General features: G+C 44.0%; 1 long non-coding RNA gene across 1 annotated transcript; it reads right to left on the bottom strand.

The window, feature by feature from the left end:
- Positions 1-285: 285 nt before the first annotated feature.
- On the bottom strand, positions 286-21,166 carry LOC132534897 (uncharacterized). Its single transcript, XR_009546660.1, has 3 exons — positions 18,831-21,166; positions 2,877-3,181; positions 286-897 (listed from the first exon to the last, which is right to left on the bottom strand). It is a non-coding gene; the product is annotated as an uncharacterized LOC132534897 (long non-coding RNA).
- Between the last annotated feature and the right edge of the window lie 474 nt (positions 21,167-21,640).

Raw genomic sequence — 21,640 nt, 5'->3', positions numbered from 1 at the left:
TCACAAAGTGAATCTTGTCCATGTTTTTTTTTAAATATTTTATTTATTTATTCTCTTTTGTTGCCCTTGTTTTTTTATTGCTATAGTTATTATTATTGTTGTTATTGATGTCATTGTTGACAGAGAAATGGAGAGAGGAGGGGAAGACAGAGAGGGGGAGAGAAAGACAGACACCTGCAGACCTGCTTCACCGCCTGTGAAGCGACTCCCCTGCAGGTGGGGAGCTGGGGGCTCGATCCGGGATTCTTATACCGGTCCTTGCACTTTGTGCCACCTGTGCTTAACCTGCTGCACTACCGCCCGACTCCCTGTCCATGGTTTTCTTTCCCATTTCCACCACTTCCTTGCTTCACCCGGTCAGCTGAAAGCCTGACCCCCCACCCCCCACTCTTCTCCTTTGAGGTAGGAACTAGGCACAGAGTGGAAAAGCATTTGACTGCCTTGAGCCCAGCTTAGTTCAAGTACTTATGTGTATTTAGATGAGCTCTTGCTGGGCGGGGGTGCATATGCTTTTACCTCAACTATATCCTGGAATGTGTTTCAACTTCCCAAAGGGCTACCCCTCGTGGAAAATACCAACTCCACTCTACATTTGAGAGAGTGGAGTCAGTTTCAACTCTGGACCTTAAAATTTGGCTGTCAGCCCATGCTCCACAGCCTGACCAGTTTCTACAAGCAAAACAAAAGAAAGCATAAGACTAGGACCTTGCTTGTGATTCAGTGATCTTTTGCTCTACAGGATGCTGAGTTTGTGCATTCTCCTTGGCTCCTGACTGTGGCTTGAGCATCTGTTGTATTTAATTTGTTGTTCATTCTGGCTTCATGAAATTTTAGTTTTTGGTTCTTTAGATCTTGCTGTTTTCTGTGGTCTTGGGAGCAATCAATTGTTCCTGCACCCTGGGGAGGACAGAAATTCATGCGACTGAGAAGTTAACTGCACAAGGAGTGAAATTAGTTCACATCTAGGCTTCTTAAGTTTAAGACAAAATTTTGAATGCTTTCAGGAGTCCTTCAAGGGTCAATTCCTATACCATTGTTTTTTCACCACTCTGGGTTGATTTTTTTTTCAGGTTGGGGTGGGGGTGGGGGAGAGAAGAAGACAAAGAGAGAGAAAAAGGCATCATAGCACTAACGCTTCCCTCAGGACTGTGGAGATCAGGTTCCAACCTGAGTCATATGTGTGACACACTAGTCAGTAACACACTAACAGGTGAGCTATCATGCTGACCCAAAAACACACATTTTTAAGTGTCACATACCAAGCCCCAGCAATAACTCTTGGAATCAAAATAGTGAAATAATCCCTTGGTTTAATGTTTTAAAATTGTTTTATTTGCAGCCCAGGAAGTGGATAAAGCCTTGGATTCTTAGACATGAGGTCCAGAGTTTGATCCCCAGCATCACATGTGAAAGAGTAATGTTTGGGGTCAGTCTCTCTCTTATTAAAATATAAATCTTTAAAAAAAACAGGCTGGGGAGATAGCATAATGCTTATGTAAAACACTTTTCATGCCTGAGGCTCTGAGGTCCTAGGTTCAATCCACAGCACTACCATAAGCCAGAGGTGAGCAGTACCAGTCTTTCTCTTTGTATGTCTCTCATTAAAATATTTTAAATAAAATAAAATAAATTTTTTTTTTTGCCTTCAGGGTTATTGCTGGGGCTCAGTGCCTGCACTATGAATCCACTGCTCCCGGAGGCTATTTTTCCCATTTTATTGCCCTTGTTGTTCTGCTTATTGTTGTTGTTATTATTGTCATAGCTGCTGTTGTTGTTGTTGTTGGATAGGACAGAGAGAAATTGAGAGAGGAGGGGAAGACAGAGAGGGGGAGAGAAAGATAGACACTTTCAGACCTGCTTCACTGCTTGTGAAGCAACTCCCCTGCAGGTGGGGAGCCAGGGGCTCGAATCAGGATCTTTACACCCGGTCCTTGCGCTTTGTGCCACGTGAGCTTAACGCGCTGCACTACCACCCAGCTCCCTAAAATCAATTATTTATGATGTTCTATATTTGCCTTTGTTTTTATGTGGTGCTGAAGATTGAGCCCAAGGCCTCATGGATGCAAGCCATGCATTCTACTGCTTAGTAACATCTTTCCTTGGTCATTTCTGTCATTTTCTTAAAAGCCTTTAAATAAAGTGTTTGCATTTTATCTGATGTTTATTTAGGTATGTACCCAAACTGACAGATTAAGTTACATGAACCATTTTATTTGATTTTACTTATTTATAAAATGGAAACACTGACAAGACCATAGGATAAGAGGGGTACAATTCCCACCGCTAAAGCTCCGTATCCCATCCCCTCGCCTGGTAACTTTCCTATTCTTTATCCCTCTGGGAGTGTGGACCCAGGGTCATTGTGAGATGCAGAAAGTGGAAGGTCTGGCTTCTGCAATTGCTTCCCCGCTGAACATGGGCACTGACAGGTCAATTCATACTCCCAGCCTGTCTCTCTCTTTCCCCTGTTGGGTAGGACGCTGAGGGCGCGGAGCTCCAGGAACACAAACTATTTTAAAACTTATTTCGCAGGGCTCGGTGGTGGTGCATTTGGTTGAGCGCACGTTACAGTGCACAAAGACCCAGGTTCTAGTCCCCGGTCCCTACCTGTAGGGAGAAAGCTTCACGAGTGGTGAAGGAGTGCTGCAGGTATCTCTCTGTCTCTCCCTCTATTACCCCCTTCCCTCTCAATTGTTGACTGTGTTTATCCAATAAATAAATAAAGATAAAAAAACAACAAAAAAAAACATTTCACTGAAAATATGTCAGTGAAAGCACCATGCAGGAGACATACTTTAGCAGATGTTTCTGTGTGGAAATCTCCACCTTTTGTTTATATTTGACTTATAAATATGATCAAATGATTCAAAACTAACCTTGCCAATTAAATCCCATGTAACTTCTAGCTTGTTTGTCGTGGAAATAAACTGGAAAACGAGGAGATGGTTTTATGGAAGAGGCTGATTTCATTCTCTCCCCTTTAAAATACTTTTGGCTCCACATTCATTGGATTAAAGGTCCTCTTGGCTTCCTAGCCATGCATACTTTCCAAGTCTTTTCTTGTAATGTTCTGATAGCATCTCAGGGTCTTTGATGATATTTTTGCCTTTCCAATCCACTTGGCAATAAGCCACTTGAAAACCTAGCTCATTTCAGGTAACACACACATTCGGCAAGCGACCTAGAGACACACAACAGAATACTTAGTGCTGGGGCAGATCGGCTAGACTCTCCTAGGAAAGTGGCATCTACTTGCTGAGCCTGTGGTTTTAATAGTTTGCTTTTTAAAAATAAACCCATTTCTTCTTCTTTTTTTTCTCAAGCCAAGGAGAAAACAATTCTACTTTTCTGTGTTGATGAACTAGAGTCTGTGGAACATGTTTATTCTAACTATAAACCCTTAAAAATGTAAAAAAAAAAAAAAAAGAAAAAGAAAAGACAAAAAAAAAAGGAAACCTATCATGCTATCTGAATATTTTTTTTTTGTGGTAACTGGCATGTAAAATGAAATACTTTGTTTATAGAAGTGACACATAAAAAGGAGTGTGACCTCACCCTTGCTGTGCTCCACTCTAATATGGAAACTGCAATGTGTGGCCCCACCAGTCGACCTCTCTGTAACTCAGCATTCGCCTATTTAACTGCGACACATGCACACCTGATTTCTTTGGGCTTTTCTAATTTAATTAACCTCACATTTCTTCTGTTCTATACGTCTCATTTTTTTTTTGGGGGGGGGAAGTGTTTGCAATTTTTATGGCTTCATTTTTTTATATTTATTTATTCCCTTTTGTTGCCCTTGTTGTTTTATTGTTGTAGTTATTATTGTTGTCATTGTTGGACAGGAGAGAGAGAAATGGAGAGAGGAAGGGAAGGCAGAGAGGGGGAGAGAAAGACAGACACCTGCAGACCTGCTTCACCGCTTGTGATGCGACTTCCCTGCAGGTGGGGAGCCGGGGGCTTGAACCAGGATCCTTACTCTGGTCCAGTGCTACTGCCCAACTCCTCGTGGCTTCATTTTTTTTCTTTACAATGGTTTTATTGAGATATATAATTCACATACTGTAACATTTGCACTTATATAGTATGCAGTTAAGTGGGCTTTGATGTATTCATAGAGTTGTGCTACCACTAATACCTAACTTTAGATAACTTTGATAACCCCACAAAAATTCCATAACCATTAGCAGTCATTCCTTACCAATCCCCAGCCCCAGCTTCTGGCATCCACTAAGCTGTTTGCTTTCTCTGTGGATTTATCTATTCTGCACAGTTCACATAAATGCAACCCTGTAATGTGGCACTTTTGTAATCAGCTTTCTTCACTTGGGACAAGGTTTTCAAGATCCACCCCTACTGTTGCATATTTCAGGACTTTCCTTTTATTGTTGTTGTGTGTTTATCCATTATGTGGATATACCACTCTTTTTATTGGCGGTTTAATGGTGTCCAGCACAGTTGTTGGCACATGAGTACACTTTCTCATCTCACTATGACAGGTGACTGCAGAACACTCTCACCCCCAGCCTAGGCCCTTTCTAGCAACATGTACCAGGAGCCCAGCCCCCTCCCCCAGTCCTTTCTCTGCCCTTCCTCCCCAGAGTCCTTTGCCTTGGTGCAATACACCAGATCCAGTCCATATTTCACTTTGTATTTCCCCTTTCTGTTCTTGTTTTTTATGTTCTGCCCATGAATGAGATCATCTCATACTCATCCTTCCCTTTCTGGTTTATCACACTTAACAATATATACTGCTTTTTATGTACCCATTCCTTAGCAGATGGACATTTGAACTCATCATTTTTTTTTTTTTTTTTTTTACTAGAGCAATGCTTAGCTTTGGCTTATGGTGCTGTGGGGCAGCAGGGGAGGGGGCAGTTGACTTGGGAGCCTCAGGCATGAGAGTCTCTTTGCATAACCAATAAGCTATCTACCCCCAGGTCATCAGCTCTTTTTAACTATTATGAATATCACTGTACACTGTGCACATATATACACATATATCTTGTATAGATATATATATATATATATATACCTAGAAGTGGCCTCATTTAAAATATCACTTAGGGGGGCCGGGCGGTGGCATATCTGGTTGAGCACACACACTACAGTTCACTAGGCCTTGGGTTCAAGCCACAGGTCCCCACCTGCAGGGGGACAGCTTCATGAGTGGTGAAGCAGGGTTGTCTCTCAGTCTCTTTCCGTTTCTTCCCCCCTCCCATCAATTTCTCTGTCTCTATCCAATAATAATAATAAAAAGATATTAGCATGACACCATGCCTTTTTACCCCTCTTATTCTATGGTCTTATCAATATCTCCATTTTATAAATAAAAAATATCATTTAATTCCGAAAGAAAACATGTCTATGCTATTCACATTTTTCATCCTCTCATAAATCACCTGCTTATTCACATGGTGGACACCTTTGGTTGATTTCTAAGAAAGCTACATACTCCACACAGTTGTCCAACTGCTGCAATCACACCTATATTTATCACAATTACTTCTCCCCACACACACACACACACTAGAGCACTGCTCAGCTCTGGTTTATGGTGCTATGGGGGACTGAATCTGCAATTCTGGAGCTTCAGGCATGAATGTCTTTTTTTGTGGCCAGGTAGTGGCACTTCCGGGTGAGCGCACATACGCACAAGGACCCAGGTTCAAGCCCCCAGGTCCCACCTATTTTAAGAGTGCTGAAGCAGCGCTTCAAGAGTCTCTTTGTCTCTCTCTACTTCCCTCTCCTCTTTCAATTGCTTTCTGTCCTAGGAAATAAAAGAAAAGCTTTTTCAAAAGGAAAAAGTCCGCCAGGAGCAGTGACAACCCCGGTGGCAATTAAAAAAAGTCTTCCTGCACGACCACTGTGCTAACCCACCCTTTCATGATTACTTTCGATTTAAGTTTTATCCAGGCGGTGCTGCACCTGGTTGAGCGCACGTTACAGTTCAAGCCCTGGGTCCCCACCTGCAGGGGGGACATTTGCAAGTGGTGAAGCAGTGCTGCAGGTGTCTCTCTCTCTCTCTCTCTCTCCCTCTCTATCTCCTCTACCCTTTCAGTGTCTGTCTGTCTCTATCCCATAAATAAAGATAATAAAAAAATTAAAATTTTTATCTATGTTAAAGTGGCCAACAGGATGATAAGTCTGGTTAAAGAGGTGGTCTGCTTGATCCACTCTATCACCGACAGCTGCCTGCAGCTCAGGATATTGTCGGGAGCAGGTGCAGGGCTGGGGACTTTGCTGAGCCCAAATGCGTGGGGACATCCATCCAAAGTCACTATCCCAGGTTTCAGAGCTTTGACCTTGTGAAGCTGACCTGCCTTCTCAGAGTGCTCTGAGGCCTCTGCCCACTCTATGTCCTGTGGTTGCTCCACAGAGACGTCCTCTCTTCCTCTGCGGGAGACAAAGATCCCTCTGTCAGAAATCCTGCCGCCCCAGCACACAGCCTTTAGCTGCCTGCACATCATGTTTTTTTCTCATCATCTCTCAGGGGTTGGGGGGCTGCAAGTCACTGAGCAATAACTAGCCGTTGTTCTTGAGACACTGGCCCTCCTATTTCCTAAGAGGCTGGATCATTATTGGCCAGGCCGTTTTCCCAGGGAGTTGTATGTGATGATGCATGCATCCAGCAGGCGAGCTACCACATTGTGCCCGAGACGACCTGTGGACAGCATTCTCCTCTGAACGGGGGTCTCCTGGCCTGTGATCAGTCTCTGCCCTATACTCCACTTGCTTGGCTCATTCCCAGTACTGGTTACTCAGTTCACTCCTCTGGGAAGCAGATGCCACTACGGAATTGGAGGAGGAAACAACCATGAAGCACACACTGGCATGGGAGCGGGGGCCAGCTGGGAAAGTCTTGGCATCTGAGAAAGGAGATGGGGAATGAAGCAGTGACTCTGAGAAGTCTTGCCTAGGCCAGTGAGTCGCCTGGGAGCAGACTACACACCAAACACTCCCTCACTGGGAAGGACATCATTTCCAGTACACCCCTCCTGCTCAGTCACTGGGAGCAGCCTGGTGGGAGTAGAGAATGGCTGCACGCTGAAATTCCAGCAGTAGAGGCCGCTGGCCCGTCTACTGTCTGACGCAGGCTGTCTCTTGTGATCAGAGCGGCTATGCTATGCCCCTCTGAGAGCTGCCAGGCTCTCTTTTTCCCTCTGTTCTGTTTGTCATAAATCAGGCTTCTCCCCGCCTCCCCAACACTCCCACACACCATGGGTTATTTCTTTTTAAAATATTTATTTTTAGGAGAAAAGGATCAGACACTGCTCAGTTCAGGCATATGGCAGTACTGGGGACTGAATCTGGGGTCACGTATTATCTTTTGGCTATTTTTTTTTCTGCTGGAGATTTGATGGGGCTCCATGCCTGCATAATCCCACCACTCCAGAGAGCTCTTTTTTTTTTCTTTTCCTTTATTTTCTTTCCTTTTTTCATCTTTCCTTTTTTCATTTTTTAGAGGGTGAGAGACAGAGGAGAGGGAAAGGGGAGAGGAGGAGAGACACCAGGGTAGCACTCCTCTACGTGGGAATCTTCCCCTTTGTTTGGTGGCCCCATATAGCAATGGCAGCTTGAGCCCAGGTTCCTGAGCATGGTAAAGTGTGCACTCTGCTAGGTGAACTTTCTTTCAACTTCTATTTATTTATTTATTTTTAGCTCACTCTGGCTTAAGCTGGGTGCCATGGTTTAAACCTGGGACTTCAGCAACCTCAGGCATGAGACTCTTATATAACCATTATGATGTCTCCCTGATCCTATTATTATTTTTAATCAAAGAGAGGAGGACTGAAGCAATGATTTATGATATTCCCTTTTAGGGTCTTTCTTCTTTTTTTTTTTTTTTAATTTTTTATTTATAAAAAGGAAACACTGACCAAACCATAGGATGAGAGGGTACAACTCCACACAATTCCCACCACCAGAACTCCGTATCCCATCCCCTCCCCTGATGGCTTTCCTATTCTTGGGTCTTTCTTGTTTTTATGTGGTTTAAACCTAAGATTAAGCCAACAATCTCATGCATGTAAAAAAAAATTGCATCCATTTATAGTTTACTTGGATAGTGTGTTTGTTTTGTCAAGAACACAACCCAGATTCAAGCCTGGTCCCCACCAAAATGAAAGAAACTTGTGATTATGTGTTATCTCTCCTTGTCTCTCTGTCCTTGTCTTTCTATCAGGAAAAACAAAAAGTTAGCCTGGAGCAGTGAAGTCCCAGCAATGATGAAAACCAAACCAAACCAGTGTGCTTTACCACTGACTCACCTCTTAAGTCTTGCACAGGTCTATATTTGAGTCCTTTCTTCTCCTCAACTGACAGTACTCCAAACCAATGTTTAGCAGCATATATTAAGTCTTAATCTTGGGACTTGATAACATAGGTACCTCTAAATTGTTCTTTTTACACAGGTGTATCTGGACTGTTCTTTTCTTCTCTCACATACATTTTTTTTTTTTGCCTCCAGGGTTATTGATGGGGCTCAGTGATTGTAACTACAAATCCACTGCTCCTGGTGGCCATCTTTTTTCCCATTGTTGTTGGATAGGACAGAGACAAATTGAGAGAGGTGGGGAAGATAGAGAGGGAGAGAGAAAGACAGACACTTGTAGACCTGCTTCACTGCTTTTGAAGCGACGCCCACTGCAGGTGGAGAGCCGGGGGCTCAACCCAGGATCTGGCCCTTGTACTTTGTACTATGTGTACAAAAAACCTGGTGCACCACTTCCCAGCTCTCTTTCACATACATTTTTCAGATTAGATTTTCAGGTTCCACAAGCAGATTTTTTAGTGTTCTGATTAAGATTACAGTGACTATATATTTTTAAATGTTTATTTATTTATTTTCCCTTTTGTTGTCCTTGTTTTTTTATTGTTGTTGTGGTTGTTATTGTTGTTGTTATTGGTGTCATCATTGTTAGAGCAGAGAGAGATGGAGAGAAGAAGGGAAGACAGAGAGGGGGAGAGAAAGACACCTGCAGACCTGCTTCACCGCATGTGAAGCGACTCCCCTGCAGGTGGGGAGCTGGGGGGCTGGAACCGGGATCCTTAACCCGATGCACTACCACCCGACTCCCTACAGTGACTATTGAAGGTCAGTGTGAAAAAGCCACAGTTTCACGATATCACATGTTCAATTCTAATGAGGTGGCTCCCTGAAGAGTCTGACTAATAAACTGAGACCGATGCAGAGGTCACATAGACTCCTAAGCTGAATATGAGCCCCACATCAGATCAAATCGATGGGAGCTACTCTCTTCCCTGATCCAGCTTTCTATTCCTTTTTCCAGCCATGACATTATCTCCCCAGACAATAACTTGAATCCACCTGCATATCAGATGTCAGGCGCAGAAAAAACAAAACAAAACAAAAAACACTAGTACAGTTATGGGTCCTTTGGAATATAACTAAAATAGGCCTACTATCTATAAAATGGAGACCTTCCAAATCTTCATCTGCAATATTCTAGCCTTTAGGTTCATGATTAGTCAACAATTCATTTGGCTTTATATGTTAACTCTTCTTTCAGCCACCAGGCTCCAGATGCTACTGTGATGCCAACTTGACTTAGAGCTCCACTTCCCCAGATCCCTACCCCACTAGGGAAAGGCTGGGAGTATGGATCAACCTGCCAACACCCATGTTCAGTGGGGAAGCAATTAAATAAGCCAGACCTTCCACCTTCTGCAGCTCACAATGACCTTGGGTCCATACTCTCAAGAGGGATAAAGAATAGGAAAGCTATCAGGGGAAGAGATGGGATACAGGGTTCTGGTGGTGGGAACTGTGTGGAGTTGTAACCCTCTTATCCTATGGTTTTGTCAGTGTTTCCTTTTATAAATAAAAATTGTATTAAAAAAATCTTGTAACCCACTATTAATCACAAATAAAAAAATGGAACAAAGATAAAGCAAAAAATAAATAAGCTGAGACCATGGGATGGGTCAGAAATGATGGACATGTTGTACTGCACCAAGGCAAAGGATGCTGGAGAAGGAGGGCACGGTAAAGGGCTGGGGGAGGGGGATTCCCGGTCCTGGTACATGATGATGGAAAAGGACCTGCTCTGGGAGTCAGCGTGTTTTACAGACATCTGTCATGGAGAATGAGAAGCTATACCCATGTCCCAACAACTGCACTGTAAACCATTAGTCCCCCCACCCCCCCAAAAAAGAAATGACCAATGAAGAAGAGGGGTAATTCTAAGCATCAGAAACATGTATTAAACTCTACCTTTTTTATCTTTGCTTCAGAAATCTCCAATTCAGAAGACTCAGAGTGGTACAGGGATGGAGAACAGCTCAACAAATGCTTCACTTCTGCCCCTTCTTAACTCAGTTTAAGTGAAGAGGGACGAAATGCAGAGAATATAAGGACCGGGGCCAGGCAGTGGCACACCCTGTTAAGACCACATAGGCCTAATCACAAGGACTCCTGCAAGGACCTGGCTTCAAACCCACCTTCTCATACCCACCTGCAGGGAGGAAAGGAAAAAAAATGGTTGCCAGCAGTGGTAGATTTGTAATACCTGTACTGAATCACAGTGACTAAAGGGGAAAAAAAAAAAGGACCAAGACACCAAGAAGAAGACAGGGGAGTCAGGCGGTAGCGCAGCAGATTAAGTGCACGTGGCACAAAGCGCAGGGACCAGCGTAAGGATCCCAGTTCAAGGCCCCCAGCTCCCCACCTGCAGGGAGTCGCTTCACAGGTGATGAAGCAGGTCTGCAGGTGTCTGTCTTTCTCTCGCCCTCTCTGTCTTCCCCTCCTCTCTCTGTCCTATCCAACAACGAACGGCATCAACAACAACAATAACCACAACAAGGCTACAACAACAAGGGCAAAAAAAGGGGGGCGGGAAGAAGATAGCACCAAACTTTTGAGGGTTAGAGGATTATAAAGCTGGTGGCCAAGGAACTCCAAGGTCTGAAGTGGCAATGGGAGAGTCCACTGCTTAAAAGTCATCATAGGTTCTTGGAATTTGTCATGTGAAGCAGAAAGATATATAAAGCAAACATCTGATAAAGAAGTTACACAGCAGCAGAACACTGGCCTTGCAAGTGTGAGATCTTGAGTTTTATTCCTGGCATTGCATATGCCAGAGTGGTGCTCTGGTTCTTTTATTTTTTCATTAAATGTATTTATTGTAACATGTACAGTCAGGTGAGCCACCACCTGGCTCCCTCAATAAATGCATTTATAAAAAAGAAAAACAGGGGTGAGTCAGGCAGTAGCGCAGTGGGTTAAGCGCATGTGGCGCAAAGCGCAAGGACCGGTGTGAGGATCCCCGTTCGAGCCGTGGCTCCCCACTTGCAGGAGGGTTGCATCACAAGCAGTGAATCAGGTCTCCAAGTGTCTGTCTGCCTCTCCCCCTCTCTCCATTTCTCTCTGTTCTATTCAAGAACGACGACATCAGTAACAACAACAAAAATAACTACAACAAGAAAACAAGGGCAACAAAAGGAAATAAATAAATATTTTTTAAAAATGTGGTCCAGGAGGTGGTGCAGTGATAAAGCTTTAGACTCACAAGCTTGAGGTCCCAAGTTTGATCCCCGGCAGCACATGTGCCAGAGTGATGTCTGGTTCTTCCTCTCTCCTTCGATCTTTTTCATAAATAAATAAAATCTTAAAAAAAAAACAAAAAGATAAACGGGGCTGGGTGGTAGTGCGGTGGATTAAGCGCATATGGCGCAAAGCACAAGGACTGGTGTTAGGATCCTGGTTCTAGTCCCTGGCTCCCCACCTGCAGGGGGTCGATTCATAAGAGTGAAGCAGGTCTGCAGGTGTCTATCTTTCTTTCCCCATTTCTGTATTCCCCTCCTCTCTCCATTTCTTTCTGTCCTATCCAACAACAACAAAAAGGGCAACAAAAATGGGAAAAACGGCCTCTAGGAAAAGTGGATTCCTAGTGCAGGCACTAGAGCTAAGCTGCAGCAATAACCCCAGAGGCAAAAAAATAAAGGAAGAAAAACATTAGGTTTGAACCCTGGCACCTGGGGTGCCACATGGATAGTGGAGCTATGGTGTGTCTCCCTCATTCTTCTCCATCCCTCTCTTATCTATATTAAATGGGGAAAGAGTGGCTGAGAAGGCTGCTCTGTGGTATGCGACCCTGGGTTTACTCCCTCTCCCCATGCAGACCCAGACTGCCCATGCCATGTAGTTGGGCAACTGCCTTTCTTTCTTTCTTTCTTTCTTTCTTTCTTTCTTTCTTTCTTTCTTTCTTTCTTTCTTTCTTTCTTTCACCAGAGTAGGGATATTTGATAAAACTAAGAATACAAGAAAATTTCTTCTCCTCTTCCCACTCCCTCCCTTTTTCTTTTTTGACATGCTTGGTTTGTACTGCTCTAGGCTTTTTCAGTACAAATCAGATATATTTACATACATACACACCTATGTATGTATATATATTACATATATATATATATATATATAGAGAGAGAGAGAGAGAGAGAGACAGAGAGACAGAGAGACAGAGAAAGACAATATAGCACTAAAGTTTCCCCCAGTGCACTGGGGACTGGACTCAAACCTGTGTTGAGCTCATGGCAACGCAGACATAAAAGAGTTTCTTCAACCTGTAAAGGGCATTTCAAGGTTGTGAAACTGCAGAGCCCCTCCCTTTGGACTAGTAGTCTCCCACCAGCTACCGGGAAAGGTAGCAGCTGACAGCTCTAAACTGAATCACTTAGTAGGCATTGCCTTCAGGCCAAGAAACTCCTCACTGGGGACACACCCAGGTCCCCCAGGGAATCATTATCTAAAGCCTTGTAGGTTGAGATAAAGATTTACAAAGACTTGCAATTGTGGGCCCCAGCTTCAGTCCCTGGCACAGAAAATGCCAGAGTGGTCATTTGCCTCAAGGTAGGAAGGACACTGCACACAAAGGTACACCAGGAAAAAGCAAGAGATAGAAATATTTACTAAGACAAATCCCCACCTGCAGGGGGGAAGCTTCATGATAGGCTAGGCAGTGCTGCAGGTGTCTTGTCTTTCTATCTCACCCTCCCCTCTTAATTTCTTTCTGTCTGATATAAAAAAAAAGTCCTTTGTGAGTGGTGGATTCATCATGCAGGCACTGAGCTACAGCAATAGCCCTGGTAGCGATAATAAATAAATAAATAAATAAATAAATAAATAAAGTGGTGTGGGAGGTGTCGCAGTAGACAAAGTATTGGGCTCTCAAGCATGAGGTTTCAAGTTCAAACCTCACCAGCACACGTACCAGAGTGATATCTGGTTCTTTCTGTCTCTTCTCCTATCGTTGTCATTAACAGATAAATATTTTACTAGATAAAAAGACACCATTCACAATTATGACAAAAATTAAAAATACTACTGATAAATTGTAACTGGGTTACAATATGTGCTCACCAGGTGTGCTACTACCTGGCCTCTAATCAGAACCTTAAAAATTGAAATGTTGTCTGGACAGTGTGACTGCTTTGTCATGAGCACAACCCAGGGTCTAGTCTCTACCAGACTAGAAGAAGTTTTGGTGTTATGTATCCCCCCCCCATCCCTCTGTCTATTCCTTTTATCTGAAAAAAAAAAAAGATTTTGTTTTGACCTGAGGCAGTGAAGCCCCAGTCAAAACCAAAGCAAAACAAGAACAAAAACCTGAGATATAATTGGCATGTTGGCACTGTAGTAGCTTTATGTGTACAAACCAATGATTTGATATATGTATATATTGTGAAATTGTCCGTATAATTAGTCTGGTTAGTGCCCGAGCAACTTTCAAGTTCTTTAAAACACTGAAAATGGGGGGTCAGATGGTGGCACACCTGGGAAGCACGTTATCATGAGCAAGGGCCTGGGTTCAAGCCCTCTTCACCCACCTGCATGAGCAGTGAAGCAAGTACTGCAAGTCTCTCTCTCTTCTCTCTCTCTCTCTTCCCCTCTTTTCTCTGTCCTATGGGGGGGGAGGCTAGCAGGAATAGTGGATTCATTGTGCAGGCACTGAGCCCCAGCAATAACCCTGGTGGCAATAAAAACCAACCAACCAACAAACAATAAAAACCTGAAAATGGAACTGCTGCAGCTGGAGATGGAACCCAGAGTGCAGAGCAAAGAACTTCTGCATCCCTCAGCTGTGTGTATGCTCGAATGGTGCTAAAACTCTATCATAAAGTAAATCCTGGAAAAACACCATGGGAAAACAGAAGTACCTTACAATCCAGCAATGCCACTGGATATTTATCTGAAGGAAACAAAAGCACTATCTTGTGTAGACATCGCCACCCACCCGTTTTCACTGCAGCAATGACATGGAAACAGCCAGCATGGTTTGAAAATAGAGAGAGCCTTCTGGTCTTGACTTTGATAGAGAAGGCCATTGTTTTAAGAACACTAGAGGGCAGTATATTGTTTATTTATCTCAGCCCAGACCGCTCCATACAAAGTGACCTGGTCTTAAAACTGATTATTACTAACACTTACAAATATTTTTGGACAATATGGGGCTGGGTGGTTAAGCACACACAGTAAGAAGCGCAAGGACCTGTGTAAGGATTCCAGTTCGAGTGCTGGCTGCCCACGTGCAGTGGGGTCGCTTCACAAGTGGTGAAGCAGGGCTGCAGGTGTTTATTTTTCCTCCTTTAAAAAAATATTTATTTATTTATTCCCTTTTGTTGCCATTGTTGCTTTTTTGTTGCAGTTATTATTGATGTCGTCATTGTTGGATAGGACAGAGAGAAATGGAGAGAGGAGCGGAAGACAGAGGGGAAGAGAAAGACAGACACCTGCAGACCTGCTTCACCACCTGTGAAGTGACTCCCCTGTGCTACAGCCTGACTCCATCCTCTTTTCTGTCTTCCCAATCTCTCTCAATTTCTCTTTGTCCTATTCAATAAAAGAAAATGGAAAAAATATGGAACCCTCAACTATTTTTGGACAGTTAATGTTACTGAGCACCAACTATGTGGTATACACCAAGTTAGGTCTGTATGCGGGAGGAAGACATCTCTGATTCTGCAGGACAGCTGTGCTGACGCTAGGCAGTTTCCTATGCTCTGGCTTTCCCTTCCCAGCCTCCTAGCCTGCCAATGCCCAACCCAGAATTTGAGAGGCAGACATGTTGAGGTCTTTGTGGTTGCCTTGAACTCGCTCTTCTCTTTTTGGAATATTGTTCATGCTTCTGCCTGGCGAGCCTAATCACAGCTCAAGTCTTGCCGCCATGCCTTCCCCAAGTAAGGTGCAGGTAGATGCTTTCTCCAGTCCATTCTGTTGGGGTCAAGTTTAGCTCTTCTCCAACATATGGCTGAGATTAAGTATCCACCTTGATCTACCATCCCTTTAGCAATGTTTACTTGACCAAGTAGCTTAAAAGAATGGTTTTGTTTGCCATTTGGCTAGCAGGTAATGACCCCTACCCCTCCACTCCCCATCCCTGAATTTAACACTCAGAAGACAGGCTACTGAGCACATATGGCCTGTGGTCTACACAAACTAAAAGAATGGAGTCTAATTTCAGCATGCCCTGAGTAACTGTGTAATTAATCACACAATTCTCCAGAGCTGGTGAGACAGCTCAGCAGGCAGGGCCTGTGTCTTGCTGTACTCGTGTACCAGGTTCGAACCCTGGCACCACATGCATGGTGCTACAGCACTAGAGAAACTGTGATATTCCTCCCCCTCCCTCTATCTACCTGGAAAAGCAGCCTGGGATGGTGAGATTGCACATACAGGAGGTGCAAGCTGAGCTAAAAACAAAACAAAACTCGGGGATTGGGCAGTAGCGCAGTGGGTTAAACGCACATGGCGCAAAGCGCAAGAACCAGTGTAAGGAACTAATCCTGGTTTGAGCCCCTGGCTCCCCACCTGCAAGGGAGTCGCTTCACAGGCGGTGAAGCAGGTCTGCAGGTGTCTGTCTTTCTCTCCCCCTCTCTGTCTCCCCCTCCTCTCTCCATTTCTCTGTCCTATCCAACAACGACGACATTAACAACAATAATAATTACAACAATAAGACAACAAGGACAACAAAAGGGAAAATAAATAATTAAAAAAAACGAAACTCTATTCAAGTGATAAGTGTTTTTGTTTATAAAAGTTGTTACATGGAACACATGAATTTGCAATAAACAGCAACAACAAAAACAAGTACACTGTCTCTGAGACTGTGAGAACTGTGGTGGTCATGATGGGGAGGGTAGGCAGGGACATACAACTTTGGTGGTGGGTGTGCTATGGAACTACTCCATAGTCTTACAATACTCTAAGCCACTATTAATCATAAATTAAATAAAGACGTAAACAATTCTGTCACAGCAGTCCTGAGGTGGTACAGCAGACAAAGCACTGGACTTGCAGGCACAAGGTCTTTGAGTACAATCCCTAGCATGCATGCGTCAGCTCAGTGCTCTTGTTCCCTCTGTCTTCCTCACTTTCATGAAGAAATAAATGTTAGGGGGTCAGGCGGTAGCACAGCGGGTTAAGCAGACATGGCGCTAGGCGCAAGGATCCTGGTTTGAGGCCTCGGCTCCCCACCTGCAGGGGGTCACTTCACAAGCAGTGAAGCAGGTCTGCAGATGTCTGTCTTTTTCTCCCCCTCTGTCTTCCCCTCCTCTCTCCATTTCTCTCTGTCCTATCTAACGACATCAATAACAATGATAATAATAACCACAAAAATGATAAAACAGCAAGGGCAACAAAAAGGAAAAAAAAGTAGCCTTTAGGAGTAGTGGACTTATAGTGCAGGCAAAAAAAAAAACCTTAAAAATTTATTATTTATTGGACAGACAAATTGAGAGAGGAGGAGATGACAGAGATGGAGACAGAAGGACATATACCTGCAATACAAAGTTTCTACCCTGAGGTGGGGTCTTGAACTCAGGAACTTATACATGGTAATAATGTGTGTGCTCAACCAGGTACACCACTACACAGCCCCCAAATAAATAAATCTTTACAAAGCAGTTCTATTTTATATTCACTTTAGATATACCTGAAAAAGATAATACTTTAACTTGCTTTGAATCTTGTAGATGTGATCAAATAAATAATCATTCAGACAGTTCTGCTCTGTAAAAGACACCTGGTTGTGCATTACAGGGGCAAAGGGTGGGCTAAAGTCAATGATGCTTTGGTTTAGTTCCTAGTTGCCTCTTTCTTCATGTGTTGGGAATGTAAGTGGGATATTTCTTTTTTGAAAATATGCCCTGTGTGGTCTGGGAGGTGGTGCAGTGAATAAAGCATTGGACTCTCAAGCATAAGGTCCTGAGTTAGATCCCCAGCAGTGCATGTACCAGAGTGATTTCTGGTTCTGTCTCTCTTTCCTTCTATAGCTCTCATAAATAAATAAATAAAATAAAGGAAAAATATTTCCTGCTGGGGTGTTTGGATTCCTGGATCCAATTCAAATGTGAGTGTGTGGGGGCTTCAGTACATCAAAAAAGCAACTCTCCCATCACCATCACGGTGTCTGAGAATTCAACTCACTTGTGATGTGATCCACCTGGAGACAGCATCAGACTCTATAGGCTCAGAGCATGATCCCACAGGGTCACCTTCACTCAGATGCCAGCCATAAGTCCAGGTTATAACTAGAGCTTCCAGAGACTCTCATCACATTTGGATAATTTGCTCAAGCTACCCACAGGGCTCAGGACATCAGTTTACTCACTAGGCCACTGAATGATTACAAAGAACTCAAATCAACAACCAGATAAAAAGGAAACACTTGGTAAGACTTTGAAAGAAGAAACTTCTACTCTCATGGGGCCTGGGGTCCTACAGGTTGGCACATGGAAACACCCAGTTTCCAAACCCAGAAGCTCTCGCAAATACCTCATTCTGGGGCTTTTATGGAGGCTTCATTGCATAGGCATGATTCCTTCACTGGTTATTGGTGACTGAACTCAAGCTTGGCCTCTCTCTTTCTCTCTGTCTCTCTGTCTGTCTCTTTCTCTCACACATACACACTCAAAGTCAGGGCTGAACGCCCTATTTTCTCCATTTTTAAATAAAAATCATAAAATTACAGACAGAAATCAAGGGGGAAAGGGAAAATAGAGAGGGAGGGCGGGCAAAGGGGAGAGCGAGAGCAAGAGAGACCTGTAGCAGTGTTTTCATTGCTTGTGACTTTCCCTCTACAGGTAGGGGGACTGGGGATTTCAACCTAGGTCCTTGGGCTTATAACTTGTGTGCTTAACCAAGTACGCTCCTGCCAGGCCCCCCTAGTGATTCATTCATAATGCCCCATTCCTCTGGCATTTCCCCAAACATAACAAGATAGAACATAACATTACACATGTGTGCTAATGCACCAAGAGACACTATTAGCAGTTGCCAGTATTAGGAAATTCCAAGGCTTTTGGGAAGTCTGAGGCAGGATCTATAGATGAAGAACAAATATGCATGAAAAATATATTCTGGCATCTGATGACCAGATATATTTCCTATGAATCACATTGATGCAGGCATGTTGTCCAACTTCATCACACCTCAGCTTCCTCGTGTGAAGTGTGGATACAACAATAGTACCTGCCTCATCCAACTGCCAGGTGGTATAGATGAGACCCTACAAAGAGCTTTGCACAAGACTTGGCATAGCACAAGCTTTCAGTAAATGTCAGCTATTATTACAGGATAAAGGTCTTTATTGCAAAATCAGATCATTTCTTGAAATACGAACTCTTTCTTTCAATTACCTTTCTTCTACCCCCAAGGCAGCAATACAGGTTTTTTTTTTTTTTTCATTTTAATAAGTCATATGCTGTGAGCAAATGAAGGCATGTGACCTTAAGAACCTGGGTGAAGATGAAGTAATGCGTCCCTCTGTGGGAGGCTCAAAGTCTCCTCAACATCTGCCACACAGAGTTCTTACCTCTGCAGCCACTCTAGATGCCGTGGGAACTAAGGGCAGGTAGCTGGAGGTCTTCTTCCACTTGGGAGAGTGAGTGCTCTTCAGGTGTCACTGATGTTGGGCTTGACACACCAGGCCATCTATGCAGTGTTGTACAAGTGAAAGGAAATTCTGGGGTGAACCTGTGAAAATTCCTGTGAAACTACTGATGAGAGGTTAGATGTGCAACTTCCCTCTCCAGCTTCACCTTGGCTCTTGGCTCCTCCAGGCCTGGAAGAACCTAACTCCATTCTTTGTCTTAAACAGTCTTCATCTGGCTGAGTCTGGAGCCACTTGTGATGCCAGTATGTCCTTCACCTTCCAGGTGTTGCTACAGCTGGTGAAGTTAGCACTTTTGATGCTGGTTTACAAGTGCCTGCTCACCACTGTGTCTCCTCCATCAGACTGTACTCGTCAGGAAGCAAAGAATTAGGGAACTAAGGAATTTATTACAGGAATAACAGATTGCCAAATACAGGAGGCTCTGGGAAATTGAATCTATGGGAGGAGAGACTTGGAGGACTAACACACATGGGACAGGGGGTCAGAATCTCTCTGGCACCAGTGAGGAGTGCCAGTAAGGACTAGAGAGTTTATCTCCTCGCTGTGTGAAGCATCCAGCTGTGTAAAGAAAGGGTGGGTAGGCAAGTCAAAGCTTGCAGGAAATCTGATGATCTGAGCCTGATTGTTATCACTTCTGGTACTTTCAATATCCACTTAAGACAGTTCACCCAGTATACCCTGGCAACTCAGTCCCCTGCCCCCAGACCAAACATATACTTCAGTGGTTATGAAGACTACAAACAAACAAAACAGCAAAAGACTACAAACATGATCTTATCCTCACGCTGGCTTCTCCACTTTCCCTGCCTCCTGCTTGCCTCCTTGTCACTGTAAGAATAGTCTGTAAGTCTCAGGCTGCTTTCGGGGGAAGCCAGGCGTGGTAAAAATCACTTGGTAAAAACATGACCCTGTGAAATTCAACCATTACTCCAATGAACTGGCAGGGGACACCATAAAGGCAGCTATGGTGGACAGCCAACTTTTAAGTTTATGAGCAAAACCTCAAGTGTCTCTATGACAGTTCTTTCTTAAGTGCTGTGAGATGACGTTTGCATATCTCTCTCGTCTCATGCCCTCTGACCCTCTGTACTCTCCTTACTCAACTGATGAGTCGGTTCCTCATTTAACAGCACGAAAGGTGCCAGGGAGAATGTCTTCATATTTCTACTGCCGTCTCTCCAAATCTCTGTGCTTCTGTCCCTACAGATCTGCCATCCACCCACAGTGCTATTCTGTCAGGCTAACTCTGCCTTGCACTAGAGACTTCACCTCCATCCCCAGTACCCACACAACAACCTGGCTCCATAAACATCTTTTTTCTCTTTTGGATCACCACCACTATCATCATCATCATCATTATTTTGCAGAGGAAGAGTCTCCACACACACCATTTCATCGTTTCTGGGCCAAGTGTTTTATTCAAATAGACACAAAAAGGCTGAGGGGGGACAAGGTGGGGCAGAGAGAAAGAACACAGCTCTAGAGTTGTCCCCAGTATCATAGTACTCTCACATGGTGCCGGGGCTTAAACTTGGATTGCACACACGATAACACAAGACTGGTAAGCTCTCTCCAGGCCTGTTGATCATATACTGGTGTTGTATAAAACAAGAATCGGGGGAGTCGGGCTGTAGCGCAGTGGGTTAAGCGCAGGTGGCGCAAAGCACAAGGATCAGCATAAGGATCCTGGTTCGAACCCCGGCTCCCTGCAGGGGAGTCGCTTCACAGGCGGTGAAGCAGGTCTGCAGGTGTCTATTTTTCTCTCCTCCTCCTCTCTCCATTTCTCTCTGTCCTATCCAACAATGACAACAACAGTAATAACTACAACAATAAAACAACAAGGGCAACAAAAGGGAATAAATAAATAAAATAAATACTTAAAAAAAACACCAAAAAACAAGAATCGGAATCCAGGGGATGGGTAGAGCACTGACTAACACGTCTGGGGCTCCCTGTTTGATTCCCATGTGCCAGTGTGATGTTCTGGCTTCTCTCTCTCTCTCTCATGCAATAAACAAATCCTTTCAAGAACAGAATCTTAATTCATTTTGTGACATTCATTGCTGACATCTTTTGTGCCTCACCCTTTACTCTGCTCTACATCTGAGCAAGTTGATAGCCTGAGTGCTTTCCCCTTTGGTTCCAAGAGGAGACTTGAACCAGGAAAGTCAAACCTGTGTGAAGGCACTCTCACCCATGCCTCAGTCAGACCATCCTCCCTCCAGTCCCTCCAACAAGTCTCTTTTCCTTGTTCTCACTTACGTTCTCAAGCTATTATACTTGCTGGGGAAGGCTGACGTGCTCTCCCCACAAATACAGGTATCTCAAACCTTTCTGGAGTGTGTGTGCTCCTCAGTCTCCATATCTGAACCAAAATTTGAGTCAAGGTTCTTCTGCTTTTTAAGAATGGTTACAGCTATTTAGCATCCTGCACTTTAATGAATTAGCTAGGATTTAAGATAGGCTGTTTAGACAGTGGCTTAGATGAGACTGACTTTTTTTTCATGCTTACATAGAAATCCTCTGCCTGGAATATTGTCAGGGAGCCAGGTTTCTGTAACATCCCTACTTAAGAGTCAGGCCGGGAGTCGGGCGGCAGCCCAGTGGGTTAAGCGCACATGGCACAAAGCACAAGGACTGGCTTAAGGACTCTGGTTTGAGCCCCTGGCTCCCCACCTGCAGGGGAGTCGCTTCACAGGCGGTGAAGCAGGTCTGCAGGTATCTTTCTC

This window comes from Erinaceus europaeus, chromosome 20 (genome assembly GCF_950295315.1).
Source record: "Erinaceus europaeus chromosome 20, mEriEur2.1, whole genome shotgun sequence".
In the NCBI taxonomy this organism is placed as follows: Eukaryota; Metazoa; Chordata; class Mammalia; order Eulipotyphla; family Erinaceidae; genus Erinaceus; species Erinaceus europaeus.
The sequence above is the reverse complement of the archived record's forward strand: the minus strand, read 5'-3'. Positions and strand labels throughout refer to the sequence as shown.